Here is a 14,686-nt window from a genome sequence, read left to right as displayed (position 1 = left end):
TCATTACAATAAAATTTTCGTTACAACAAAATATTTTTTGGGTCCCTGGAAGTTCGTTGTAACAGAATTTTACTTGTGTAAACATTATTAAGTATTATTATTACTTCTCAATAGGTAGTGATGTTGTGCAAATATTATAGTACTAGCTTTGTAAGCCTGTGCTGTAAAAACACGGGGTCCTAGAAACTACTGAAATAGTCAGAAAAAAATGGAAATGTAGAGATGTCAGGTAATTGAAAGGAACTACTCTGGATATCTCTCGGCAAGGAGGATTAATTTTTCCGACATGCTTGCATTGCTTGTGCATTAGTGGCAGGAGAAAAAAAAGGGATACCAGTTTGCCAATGTTAGCAGCTTAGCGACTTTGTCTTTCTCCTGAGGTTTCGTTTTGCTGACGTGCTGGCCTAGCTTGTGTTATTAGCAGCCTAGCAAGTTTTCTATTTCCTCGGAGGCGGAGCCCTTACCCCGACTCCACCTCTCACTTCCGGGCCGGACAGACACAAACACATAAGTAGATTTTTATATATAAGAAAAGCATTTCAGTAATGCAACATACTTTGAAAAAATTATCAGCATCTTAATCAACTTTTTACAGTTTTTCCATGATATGCTCAAAACAATTTCTTATCTAGGAAAAATTAATTTTTTCAGTATGTAACATTTTCTTTGTGCCTGGGGCGTCACTCTTTGAAGTCACTCATTGATTGCGATTATGTGATTTTTTGGGAAATGTAAATTTGCACATCTTGCTATTTTGGATTAGTTATCATGATTATTATGACTCATGTCATTTAGTTATGTATGATATGAGTTAAGATTGAACAGCAGTCGTAAATGTAAGAACACTCATTCAGTGTTTGAAATTTCAAATGTTGAGATATCTTTTAAGAGTGTCATTTGGTGGCAGTACTGTATGTTGAAATAAATTGTGGATAGATATTTATTTGGTGTGGCTGTTTATTGCATTAATAATCTGACAGTTAATCTCCGCAGGTGTTGGAAGCCTAATAAAATGCAGTGTCTATTCCTCACTCTTCTCTTCAGCACTACTGCTGTTGCTCCAATCTTCAACAGCTCCTTTCATGATATTAATATTATTTTTCCTTTACTGTGACTACTGTCTCCACATTCAGGCCACTGGCTCCAACTCACACTGTTCACTTGAAGTCAGAGTCAACACCACCTACTCTGACTTTTCCTCGCTCTGTCAGGAAATCTAAGTCTAGGATGTTTTGCCAGTAGCCGTCCCAGGCTAACGATTTAATTAAACAGTACAGATTGTATAAATGCTGCTTTTATTTTTAAAAATTTATTTTATATGAAGAAAATAACATTTCATACTATGAAGTCTTAACAAAACAGAATTCACAATGCTGCAAGTGCTTGATCATTTTACTTTCTCCTTCTCTGTCTTTTTCACACGTACACACACACTCTCTGCATGGCTTCATGGGATGGCTCCACCTCTTCTGAGACCTTCTAGGTGGCCCAGCCACAATTTTAATTCCAAAACCACCAGTGCACAGCAAAGCTCTTTACAGCATAAAACAGAACTGGTACATTTGCTATCATTTGGACTTGGAAATTAACTGAAAGTAAGTGCTTTCTCCCAAATGTGTTCTTGACAGAGTTTTATATCAACAGACACATATAAACTTGGGCTACGCCAGCATATATTCTGAGCAACAAAATATTCTAATGTTTCTGTTCTTTTAAAAGATGATGCCATCTTTAATTAGGTTTGGTTGTATCTATGAAATTATTTTTTTCTCCAAAGAAAATGTATTGAATTGCATTTATTTGGACAATAATAAAAAATACTAATTTGGTTTTTATTATTTACCTTTATATATTTCACTGTATTATATTTGATATTTATGTCTGAGGTATTATATTCCTTCTTTTAAGACTTTGGGTTTTCAAACTGTCGTTTATTTTCCACTTTAAAAACACTATTTCCCAATGGGCAGAACTTTAAAGAGTTGCACAAAAACAGCAGAAGGTTTCAAGAAGTAAGACAGAAATGCTAAGCTATCCATCACCAAGGGCTGACACTTCACTGGTCACAAATTTAATTGACAGGCACCCAAGGTTGACATTTTTTTTACATTAGAAAAGAAACAAATAATGTAAAGTCTTTTACTTGATACCTGTAAACTTTGTTTAGATAGATAGATAGATAGATAGATAGATAGATAGATAGATAGATAGATAGATATATCTATCTATCTATATCTATATCTATCTATCTATCTATCTATCTTTATATCTATCTATCTATCTATCTATCTATCTCTGCTGATATGTGTTATGTATGCAGCATTTCTGGACATTCAGAGGCAAAATGATTTCCTGCTGTCATGGCTCACATTTGAAGAATAAGCAAGATTCCACTAAAACCTTTATTTAAGTTTAAAAAGGAGTGTAAAATGAAGATTTTTGCAATTTTTCATTGTCTGTATTGTTATCTGAAATTGTATTTCTGTGCAGTCTGTCTCCCAAACATAGTGCAAGTGAATTCAGTGACCAAAATAATTGGCTTTTGGCATTCTTCCAATTTAAAAAAAAAATTGTTACAGCGATTCTTTGTTTAAATAAAATTTCCATTACTTGTCACACAGTTCAAAGGTATAAGAGACACTAGACTCAATGTAAACAGTGTAGAGTTTGTGACATATCGTGATGGTATTATTACGTGTATATTTTGTACAAAACTTTTTATCTGCTACTGAAGTAAGGTTCAACTTCCTATGAGATATAGTTCCATCAGTAAGGTATATTCTGGCCTGATATGTCACTTGACAAGAATCTGACCCTTAACACCTTTATTTGAAGAAGGTAGAGTCCACATCACTGCTTCTGTGTGCTGGTTTATTCCTACTACTTATTTTGGTCAGTTAACATGTCTATACTTCCCTTTAATAACTACCTGTAAACAGATTGTGCTATTTCTTAAGGATTTTTTTCTGCAAGGATTCAAATAATGGGAGCATCACCGGATATGAGTAAGGAGTACATCGTTTACAGTAACCTGATTTGTGTGTTCTAATAAAGACATGGAGCAATTTATTTTAATAGCATTCTTACTTATCATGGCACAGAAGAGAGATGACATGTTGCATGTGTTGGTTGGAAGTAAGAATGTTGCTGTATTTTCTACATGACAGTATAACTAATAAACTGCTCAAAAAAATTAAAGGAACACTTTGAAAACACATCAGATCTCAATGGGACAAACAAATCCTGCTGGATTTCTCTACTGATGTGGACTGGGTAATGTGTTAGGAACAAAAGGATGCCACATTGTTTGATGGAAATGAAAATTATCAACCTACACAGAGCTGAATTCAAAGACACCCCTAAAATCAAAATGGAAAAAATGATGCGGCAGGCTAGTCCATTTTGCCAAAATTTAATTGCAGCAACTCAAAATCGTACTCAGTAGTTTGTTGGCACCCACGTGCTTATATGCATGCCTAACAATGTCTGAGCATATTCCTAATGAGACAAGGGATGGTGTCCTGGGGGATCTCCTCCAAGATCTGGACCAGGGCATCATTGAGCTCCTGGACAGTCTGAGGTGCAACCTGGCATCTTGAGATGGACCGAAACATAATGTCCCAGAAGTGTTCTATTGGAATTAGGTCAGGCGAGCGTGGAGGCCAGTAAATGGTATTAATTCCTTCATCCTCCAGGAACTGCCTGCATACTCTCACCACATGAGGCCGGGCATTGTTGTGCACCAGGAGGAACCCAGGACCCACTGCAGCAGCATAGGGTCTGACAATGGGTCCAAGGATTTCATCCTGATACATAATGGCAGTCAAGGTACCGTTGTCTAGCCTGTAGATGTCTGTGCGTCCCTCCATGGATATGCCTCCCCAGACCATCACTGACCCACCACCAAACCAGTCATGCTGAACGATGTTACAGGCAGCATAACTTTCTCCACGGCTTCTCCAGACCCTTTCACATCTCTCACATGTGCTCAGGGTGAACCTGCTCTCATCTGTGAAAAGCACAGGGTGCCAGTGGTGGACCTGCCAATTCTGGTATTCTATGGAAAATGCCAATCGAGCTCCACCGGTTCTGGGCGGGCAGTGAGCACAGGGCCCACTAGAGGACGTTAGGCCCTCAGGCCACCCTTATGACGTCTATTTCTGATTGTTTGGTCAGAGGCATTCACACCAGTGGCCTGCTGGAGTTTATTTTGTAGGGCTCTTCACACCAGTGGCCTGCTGGAGGTTATTTTGTAGGGCTCTGGCAGTGCTCATCCTGTTCCTCTTTGCCCAAAGAAGAAGATACCAGTCCTGCTGATGGGTTAAGGACCTTCTACAGCTCTGTCCATCTCTCCTAGAGTAACTGCCGGTCTCCTGGAATCTTCTCCATGCCCTCGAAACTGTGCTGGGAGACACAGATAAACCTTTTGGCAATGGCACGTATCGATGTGTCATCCTGGAGAAGCTGGACTACCTGTGCAACCTCTGTAGGGTCCAGGTATCGCCTCATGCTACCAGTAGTGACACTGACTGTAGCCAAATGCAAAACTAGTGAAGAAACAATAAGAAAAGATGAGGAGGGAAAAATGTCAGTTGCCTTCACCTGTTAAAGCATTCCTGTTTTGGGGGACATTTCATTGTTGCCCCTCTAGTGCATCTGTTTTTAATTTCATTAACACCAAAGCAGCAGAAACTGATTAACAACTCCCTCTGCTACTTAACTGACCAGATCAGTAGCCCAGACGTTTCACTGACTTGATGCTATACTCTGATTAAAAAGTGTTCCTTTAATTATTTTGAGCAGTATACTATACTGCTTATCTACTTACTGGACAAAAATGACTGTTTTCACTGTGTGTGATGACTTAAGGCCATATTAGGAATTGAAGATGAGTCATTAATGCAGTCTGGGGTAGATCAGGTTGTAGGAAAGTCATGTTTACAGTATATTAGATTTGTGGATTAGTATTAAATCAGACTATATTTGGCATTGACAGTAAAAGCAGGTTTAAGTCTATCAGTCAGATTGACCAACATATAAAATTAGTGAACAAACAAGAGAGTGGTTGTTCATGTAAAAAGCATATCAATTCTGAAATAGAAAAAAGAACTGGAAGTTAATGTCAAGGAATGAACACATCAAAACCTAGAATTTGCAAACAACATAGAAAAAAATCAGTATCTTAAATGGAAGATTAGTCAAGACAGAACTACAAAAACTAATTTTAAAATTTAAGCACAGTAGATATTGTGAGACTGAATCAATGAGCTGTATAAACCATATTGCTGCCATTTCAAGTGACTTACAAGCAGATAAACCAGCTTGAAGAACAACAGGAACAGGCACCCAGCAAGTGGTTAGAGGATGGCAAGCTATGTGGACATAGCAGTTAATAGATAGCATAGGGTGAAGTGAACTCCATTGTGAGGCGAAGCTGTGAGAGTGAGTGTGCAGGTAGTGGATGTGACAGAGGAAAAAATGATTGAAGCCACATGGAAGAAGCTGGAGAATCAGAATAGCAGCAGTGGCATAGGAAGGTGGCTAATAAAACAGAAGGCCTCCAGTAGATCTCACGTGAGGGATTAGAAAGAGAGGCATTGCATTTCACAAAGTAAAGATTTATTAACATTATATATTGTCAGACAGAACAGTTACCAAAGGACAATATTAAAAGATTTCTCAACACTTAAAACGGAAATACAACTAATTATACATACATTTCCAATTTTTTGTTCAGTAGGAAGATGACTTAATTGTATTGTATATAAATCATCAGTGTGATCCATGATAATGGTGGTGACTACACCAACATATGTCTCTATTATAATAAAAAACTCTTGGGATGAGACGTGACTTTTTGAGTAAGTCTGTGGAAAGAAGCCCCGTGAGACAGAGACTTTTAACATGAGATTCTTTCAATTCACGCCATACTTACAACCTTTGGAAGAAAGTCCTGTGAGACGGTGACTTTTACCATTAGATTCTTTCAAGTCACGCCCTACTTACAACCATTTTCAAACAAGACCACGGTCAACTAATCTCTCAGTTGTATGAATGCTTTTGTCAGACACACTTCCTGTGCTCTCAGCTCTTAGTCTCGTGAATTCTTTTGGCAGACACACTTCTTGCACTCTCAGCTCATATATTTTATCAGGACAGTAATTTTATATGTTCTAGACACATCAACGACTAAGTAAAGAAGAAAGAGCAGGGACAAGCATTCGAAAAAGTCGGGTAATTTGTTAGAGATAAAGAAACTAAATTCACTTACGGGAAGTTATACATTGCGTTGTCAAGATGTAAGTCCAAACAATGAATCAAAATGCAATGCAATCTTGAAGAAGAGTTCATTTCAAATATTGTTTTTACTAAAGTTTTAAAGTAAAAGTGAAAATAATGCAAATGTAACAGTTCCCATGAAAATAACAATCTCTTTAAATTGTATATCTGGTTAACCAAACCTGGGAGTGGGTGAGCGAAGCAAGCAGGGGGCAGAGCCCCCTAGTTAAAGTAATGAATTTTGCACCATGATTTAAATAGGGAATTGGAAGGAGCAAAATCGAGTAAGGTTACCCCATTCATGGCAAAAGCTGCTGTCATCTACCATGTAGGTGGCTTAAATATCTAATATTCCTATCCTAAGCAGCCTTAATACACTAAATGTTTTATTCTCTCAGATTAAGATAATTTACGGCTTACATGTTGGGTTTCCCTGGTAGAAGGATTTGCCTAAAAAGGAGAGTTAAAGTAACATGAGAAAAGTCTTAGGCTTGAAAGGAGTCCTTGTTGCCTTGTTCAGAAACTGGGAACCATCTAAGGGTGTTATGTCATATAAAATTAAGTGACCTAGGCGCCCTCTTGATAGAATGATCAAGGGGGAACTTAGTTCAAGATAGGCTACAACTCAAAGACAGCACTGTGACCTGCACGCACTGGAATACGTTTTGGTCAACCTGGCTCCATTTTAGGGATTTTCCAAAATAAGTTGAGAGATTAAGGTTGAAAGCCACCCATAGCCAGGTCTCAGAGGAGTCTATAGTTGGGAGGCGAGTTGTACAAAGAGTCACATACAGAGATGAAACAAGGCTAAAGGTTTAGAGAGGCAGACATGACAGAGAGGAAAGGCAGCGCTTGATTGTAGGTTAGAGCTACTCCACCTAACTGAGAGGCCACAGGGAACATTCGCACAAGCTTATTTAATAGTTTGTGCTCTTCTTTTTATTCCTTTGCTGCTCTTTTTTCTTATACCTTGGTCTTCAATGCCATTATTTAGGATTGGAGAGACATCAATGAGACATCTTCCTATTTACTGTACTAATAGTAATGCAGTAAAATTTTGTGTGACCGAGGATTGAAAACTACAGTATTTTAGCACTCTGATTTCTTTGCAAGTTAAAACCAATATTTTTCAGTAATTGTGTGTTTTTGTAACAATTTAAAAGAGGATTCTTCATTTTTTTCCCCAGCCATATTCTGAGGTGAAATGTCCTGAAGTTTCACTACTTTCTGTAGAAGACCTTCCTTTGTAAAGGACAATGTAAGCATTCAGTATAAACTCCTTGAAGTCTCATTAGGTTACATTTCAGCTGTATATGTAAACTATTAAAATGTTTATTTCTGCTGAGATTTGAATGTCTTGATCACCAAACAATATGGTTTGGGTCGATTCCTGTTTTTTTACTCTTTAAGCTTGAAAGTTGGCAAAAGCAAATGAAAAAGTGATTTTTGAATAGGGTCAAAATGAAAGTGATGAAATAAGGAATGGTTACCACCAAGCAGAAAATTTGCACATTTTATGTGCGCAAGTTAATTATGGCACTTCAGAGGCGCTTCTGAAAGGATAAGGAAAGCTGCATAAATTTAGCTGTAATCCAGGCAGGCAAAACTAATTTGCAGGGATGGTCTTATCTAGCCATTGCAGCTTTCTCAGAAAATTAACCTTGGATATTTGGGCCCAATTCAGAAAGTGTTTGATTTTTTTCTTCCCTGCTCAGCATATGAGAATTTCAGATTCAATACAATACCTGACTTTTAAGAGGCACTACTAACGCTGTAGGCAGTTCAGAGTTATTACTGATGTGTAGAAAAAAAAAAAAACAAACCACTGGCCCTCATGCCTTGTTATTTCACTCCAAAAATATGTATCAAGCATGCTGTCTTGAAACTGTATGTCTTTCTTTAGGATTAAGAGAGAATGCAACCAGTTTTTATGCACTTAGGAAAATTCATCAAAGTTCATCGCAAAATAAGTCATGCATACTGAGTTGTTCATTCCACTGGAAAGGGAAAAAATTCCCCATAAAAATTTGTTTAATGAAGTGTTGGAGTTAAGACCTGCCTGTCATTACAATTACCATCTATTCAGAAATTATTGGTTAATATGCAGCGCAATTAAAAGTTTGGTCTTCATTTGCTTTATATTACATTAAATGCACCCCTTGCTAAATTGGAGTAGATAAATGTAAGGCACTTAAATAATTTTGGCAGATGAAAGTCAATCTAAATGCAACTGGTCTTTCAAATGGCAGCGAGAGAGAAAAGCTTCACATTAAGTATTCCATGAGGAAACTTTTAAAAAGCCTGGGTATGATAGCAATTGGGAAATATTAAAATGAAACAATTTATGCATTTTAAGGTACTTCAGATGGATATACAATTAACAAAAACTATCACATGTAGTGATGATAGGTCTTAAATGAGGGATCATATATTTTATGTAATTTCAGCAAGGGGGGTATAACTTAAAATTTCACTTTATTCCACAGTAAATGCAGCCTTATACTTAGAAGAATACCAGTGCATTCTTTTCACACAAATAACAGACTACGGTTTCCCTCCTCAGTTCCTCAATAGGTTTAGCTACCTAAGACAAGATGCATTTTAGGAGTTAGGAGTAGAGCTACATATTATGTAGTTTTTGAGTTTTTGTCTAATGTCAAACCAAAGACTTCTTTTTTTCAAGCTTAAATACAATTTTTCAGTTTTGTCATCACCTAACCCTAACCCATTCCCTTAAATGTTTACTTTTTTTGTATTTTAACAATCAATGTTTTAAACATATTTATATGACCAAATCTTTACTTTCCTGGTTACACTGGTGTTATACCACTTTATAGAAAGTGCCTACTTGGCCAACTCCATTATCTCTGAGTGTCCAACTTTCCAAATTGTGTACAGCTGCACTTACACATCTATTTCAGATTTATTCTGATTTGGTAAATGCTTCCTTTGCCTTTTCAGATCAGGAAATGGTTTTCACATATGCCACTTACTCTTGTGATGATTATGCTAGATTTGATTGCAGCTCATCAATTGCACCCGTTCAGCTCCTTTTGAAAAAAATCTAAGCTTTGGTGATTTTCATTTACATATTCACTGTGGAGGAAAATTGAAAAAACAAAGAGGCCAGAAAGATTAAAATGATTTTCTAAAAAGAAAACAAAAAAGCAGCCCTAAGACACAAATATGACAGGGTTTGCAACACAAATAATAGAATAAAAGAAAAAAAAAGATATTTACAAACATAGGATTGTATTTTACAAAATTAATTAACTTATTGCAAACATTATAGAAGATGCTAAAGTACAAGCAGAAAGAACACATTTAATGTTATACACCTGTACAAACATATGGAAACAAATAAAGCTTAAAACCAAGATAATACATCTTTAAAAAGACACCACATAAAATTCCACAAGTAAAATAATGTTTTTAATAGCCAAAAGCAAAGGAAAAAAATGAGAAGCTGTTTACTTGGTATTGTGTTTCATTTGCCATTTGACAGCCATCCAAACTATCGGTAGAAAATTCTACCTAATTAAGTGTTAGAAAGGAAGCTTTCTTAATTATTTAGTGGTATCATCCTGCTGTAAGCTTGGATTTCAATGATTTCAAAAGAAATGCCAATTCTGCTAAGAAGATATAGTTCAATACTTTATAACATGAATTTTTTCTTCAAGCTTAGGCTACAACTTTGAATTTCACTTTAACAGCTTTCACTAAACTTAGCAACTTATGACTACAATTCTTGTAATTTAAAGTTTTTAAGCTGAAAGATAACACGCTATGAAATGTAACGCTATGTAACACATCTTCCTTTTAAAAGGATGTATAACACCGTAGGGCCTCCTTAACAGAGTTCTAGTCACTGGCTATGTGCCACACTTAGCATATGAAAAGAAGTGTCAGATACCTACTAATAAATCCACAGATTTTGCTGCCTTTTACCACAATCTTATGCCTTCCTGGTTCTAGTTCTGTATGCTGTTGCCCCATATTCACCCAGGTACTTCTATTGAGTTTATTTTCATAAAAGTATTAATGAAAGCATGTGTAAATGTAAATTTAATCTACAGCAGGCACAAAACAGGGTAGGGTATCAAGAATCTTGTGGCACAAGTAAATAACTTTTCTTCAGTTTCCAAAGTTCATAGAAGAAAGCCTTGAGGTGAACAAATTTAAAGTCACAAAGGATGTTGCCACTTCTTGCTTGGATTCCAAATATAGTATTCTAGGATCATGTTCTGGATTGTTTAAGGAATACCATAACAGCCTCAAGTTTACAGCATAGCAGATTATGAAAGTGGCGTCAGATCAATAGACGTACTCAAATATGAACTAGAAGGCAAGCTGCACTGATCTCACATTAATTAGTTTTGCTTTGTAGCAACTGAATTAATAAGTTTAACAAATTTATAAAGACCTGAACTTGTGAAAATGTAACTATAAATCATATTCAATTTTAGTTTGAACATACTTTTCACAATACATTTTTTATTTTCTACCTTGTCCTGTTTTTACTTTTTTCACTTTCTGTTTTCTGGTGATGATTGTATCTTGCACTGATCATATTTTCTGATGTGGCCATGACAGACATTTTCCTATGCAGTTTCCATTTCTATGTGCATCTCACATCAGCATGTAATGTCAGAGATACCATTTTCTGAAAAATGAGGCTATGCTTTAACGCAATTTCGGAATATTAATTGGTGATACTTTAGCAATCCACAATAAAGTTTTTAATAAAAAGGCAAGAACATGTAAACAAAAATAATGAAAAAATAAATCAAAAAATTCTTTCAATGTTTTTAAGCTAATTAAAACAAACCTCTTTTGGTTTTCTTTTACTTTCTGTAGCGTTATATTTTTTTATCTCAACAATCAGCGGAGACAGGAAATAATGTATATTGTTTTGCTTAAGTTAATTACTGTATATTAATTGCACAACCATTGCCGAGTTTGATTTTTGCTTTTCCTCCTATTGGTGGTTTCTGTTTCGCGGTTTTTAGTAAAGCAGTTATTTTTTTGCGCAACTATATCCACAGAATTAGCTTTTCCACTTGATTTGCTTCTGGATTTGTCATCTAGTTTTATGTTGATTCGGATGCCTATGCTCATTTGCCTTTTCCATTCTTGACAACAGCCCAGCATTAATTATAAGCTTGGTTAGTGGACATAATTTCCCCTCATCTCTTCTGCACAAAATTAATCATTTTTTTCCATTGCAGGTAAAACATGTCATTTTACTTTTTTATCTCCACAACTGACTAATTGCATTATGCACTACAATAAAAGTTAAAACTTGATGAAGTGTTATGAAGAAATTAGGATAAATGAAGATCATGGGGAACCACTGTTTATTATATTTCTAGAATGATAATAAACAACTACAAACAAAGAGAGATGATGAGTTTAATACTAATATTAAAGTAAAACACAAAACGTCCTGAGCAGTGCAATAGTTATTTTCACAAGTACGTCGACAAACAATTACGTGGGCACTCATGAAGTTCAATATACTTGATTTGCAAATAGTTCCATGTTCTTTATTTTAATTTGCCTGAAAATACTGAGGTGAATAGGTGAAATCCATCTCCTATGGTATATATCCAGAGGTGATTACTCAAGTAGGAGATAGAAACTGAAAAGTCAAAACAGTGCCGGAGAGATTTCTTTTTGAAGGTAGTAAAGAAGCAAACCACAAAGTAGAATAGCCCACATGTTTCGGGACCAGCTGCCCCTTCTTCAGGGTCAAGCAGTATGGTTCTACAAAACATTAAACAACCATAGACAAACAAGAAATATTAGAGCAAAATAATGACAATATAGTGTAAATAATGAATAATAGTTACAATAAAACTGTTTAGAATTTTCCTAATGTTTATTTTTCATACTTTTTTTGTAGAGAATAGAACAGAATATTGATCACTGAAATTCATGTGTCAATGGACCACATAAACATCTATAAATAATGAAAACATTTCAGGAACAAGATTACATAATAGTTAAAAAAGTGAAACAGAGAAAAGAAATGATCTTGCGTAGAATACAAAAGATACAAGGCTAGCCAAAGACCAGACAAACTGTGCTTTGACCAACAACATCACAATACACTGACCTTCAGTAGCTTCCTACTTATTTATAGGTAGCAGGCTAATTCATTAGTCTCATTAAGTCCTTGGATGCACTTAAACAGTCGGGCTGCTTCATCCTGTAATAATCGAGTATCAATGTCTCCACCCCTAATAGGGGGTGTAATCCTTTACAGCACTGAATATTTAACTTGAAATACAGAAACTTGTTTTTCTACAAAATTTCTTGATGCAGAATGTTGATTAGAGCCTGTGCGAAAATTGCTTTTGTGCTCCACGATTCTGTGTTTAACCAGTCTTAATGTTTTTCAGTATTAAAAAAATGAGTGGGTGGCACAAGTCAATATAAAAACAGCGTCGTTTTAAAGTAAAGCAGACATTATTAATGAAAATCTGATCATCTTTTAACACATTGTTACAACAACTGCATCTTAAAGACAGAAAATGACCTAATTTGTTAAATGTTGAGGACTTAGCTGAAGTAGAACAGTAAATAAAAGAAGCACAACCTTGTTCTGTATTAACTATTAAGTCCTTAATTTTTCAGTTACAAGTAAAGGTGAAAAGTGAGGGATCTTGAAAAGTGGTTAAGGTGTAAAATATGTCAGTGTCTTTTTTTATGAATTATGGACCTTGACAAACTGGTTAGCAATGACTCGTAATATAAAACTACACACCAATTTATTGTAAAGTTTTGTACTTGAGTCAAGCAGGCAATCACAGTCTGTATATAATGCCTTTTTATAGACATTCTTTACATTACTCTTATTATTACCCCGAGCAATACAGTAAATCTACTTGTCAAAGAGCTGGCTTGTTCTATATATTCAGACCAGTTGGAACAAATTATTCTAATCTGAAAAAACTGGGAGAGAGGGAAATTGTTAACCAGAGACCAAGAAAGAAGTCTAGCCGCATGCAAAAATGTGTTATGGCCAGTAGGTTTTCTATAAAGAGTTACTATGTAGTTGAACAGAAATATCTAATAAGTTAATTGTAGAAGTGTCATAATTTTAGAGTGAACTTAACATTTTTGTCACAGAAATTGAAATAAAAAACGGAAACAAGTTAAAGATTCCCAAGTACCTTAACAAATCATAAAGACAATAAAGACATCATCTATGTGTAGACCCCAAAACAAGACAGTTCTTAAAAAAGGATTGTAGGCTTAAAAAATAAATTGTTCTTCTGTTAACCCCTTAATATTTAACAAATTAGGTCATTTTTCTTGTTCCAGATGCAGCTGTTGCAACAATGTGTTAAAAAGCGATCAGATTGTCACAAACCATGTCTGGGTTACTTTAAAACAATACTTGGTTTCTAACAGTAAAGAGACAAAATTTATTTATTGACTTATCCCTGCCCACTCTTTTATGTCTGAAAAACATTTTAGACTGGTTAAAAACTGAAACTACGAAATACAAAAGCAATATTCACATTGGCTCTAATCATATATAATAATAATATATTTTGTAAAACAATGCAGCATTCTGTACCTTAAATATTCAGTACACCCTCTATTAGGGGTGAAGAGATATTGATACTCATTTATTACAAGCTGAAGCAGCCTGGATCTTTACGTGTAACACATTATCACCCTTAATGAGATCAATGAAGCACCGGCTACATATAAACAGGTGAAAAGCAACTGAAGGTCAGTATATTCCGATGTTGTTGGTCAAAACACAGCTTAGCTTGTCTGGTCTTTTTTGCTAGTCTCATATCTAGTGTATACTACTTGGGGTAATTCCTTTTCTCTGTTTCATTCTTTTGACTACTATATACATTTGTTCCTGTAATGTTACAATTCTTTATAGTTTTTTTTTTTTTTACTGTCCATTGGTATATGATTCCCAGTGACTAAAATCTGCTACTGATTCCAGCACCTTAGCTTGGACACACCACATTGTCTTATGAAGTAGGCTTTAACTTAACCTATTAATATTCTTAAAAAAAGTTATTAGATGTATTTTTATTGCACTAGAAGAATCAAAACAGTGTCTAATTATGGTGAATTTTAAAAGATGTATTCTGGATCTACCAGTCTCAAAAAACTGGCTTTAAACAGAAAAAAAAAAAAACTCATTTATTGTCATATTTCTTTGCAGCTATAGGTTTAGAGGGAATTTAATAAAGAAATGAAGTCTGTTTGAAATATTTCTTTTGTTGTTGTGAGCATATTCCTGGAAAACTGTGATACTCAACTGTAATGTTTCATTTTTCACTGCAATGATAAAGATATTTCTGGGCCCTTCATATTGTGACAGGCAGACAGTATCTTTATAAATCATTACATTCAATAGTTTACACAATAT

Source organism: Polypterus senegalus, chromosome 15, assembly GCF_016835505.1.
Source record: "Polypterus senegalus isolate Bchr_013 chromosome 15, ASM1683550v1, whole genome shotgun sequence".
In the NCBI taxonomy this organism is placed as follows: domain Eukaryota; kingdom Metazoa; phylum Chordata; class Cladistia; order Polypteriformes; family Polypteridae; genus Polypterus; species Polypterus senegalus.
The sequence above is the reverse complement of the archived record's forward strand: the minus strand, read 5'-3'. Positions refer to the sequence as shown.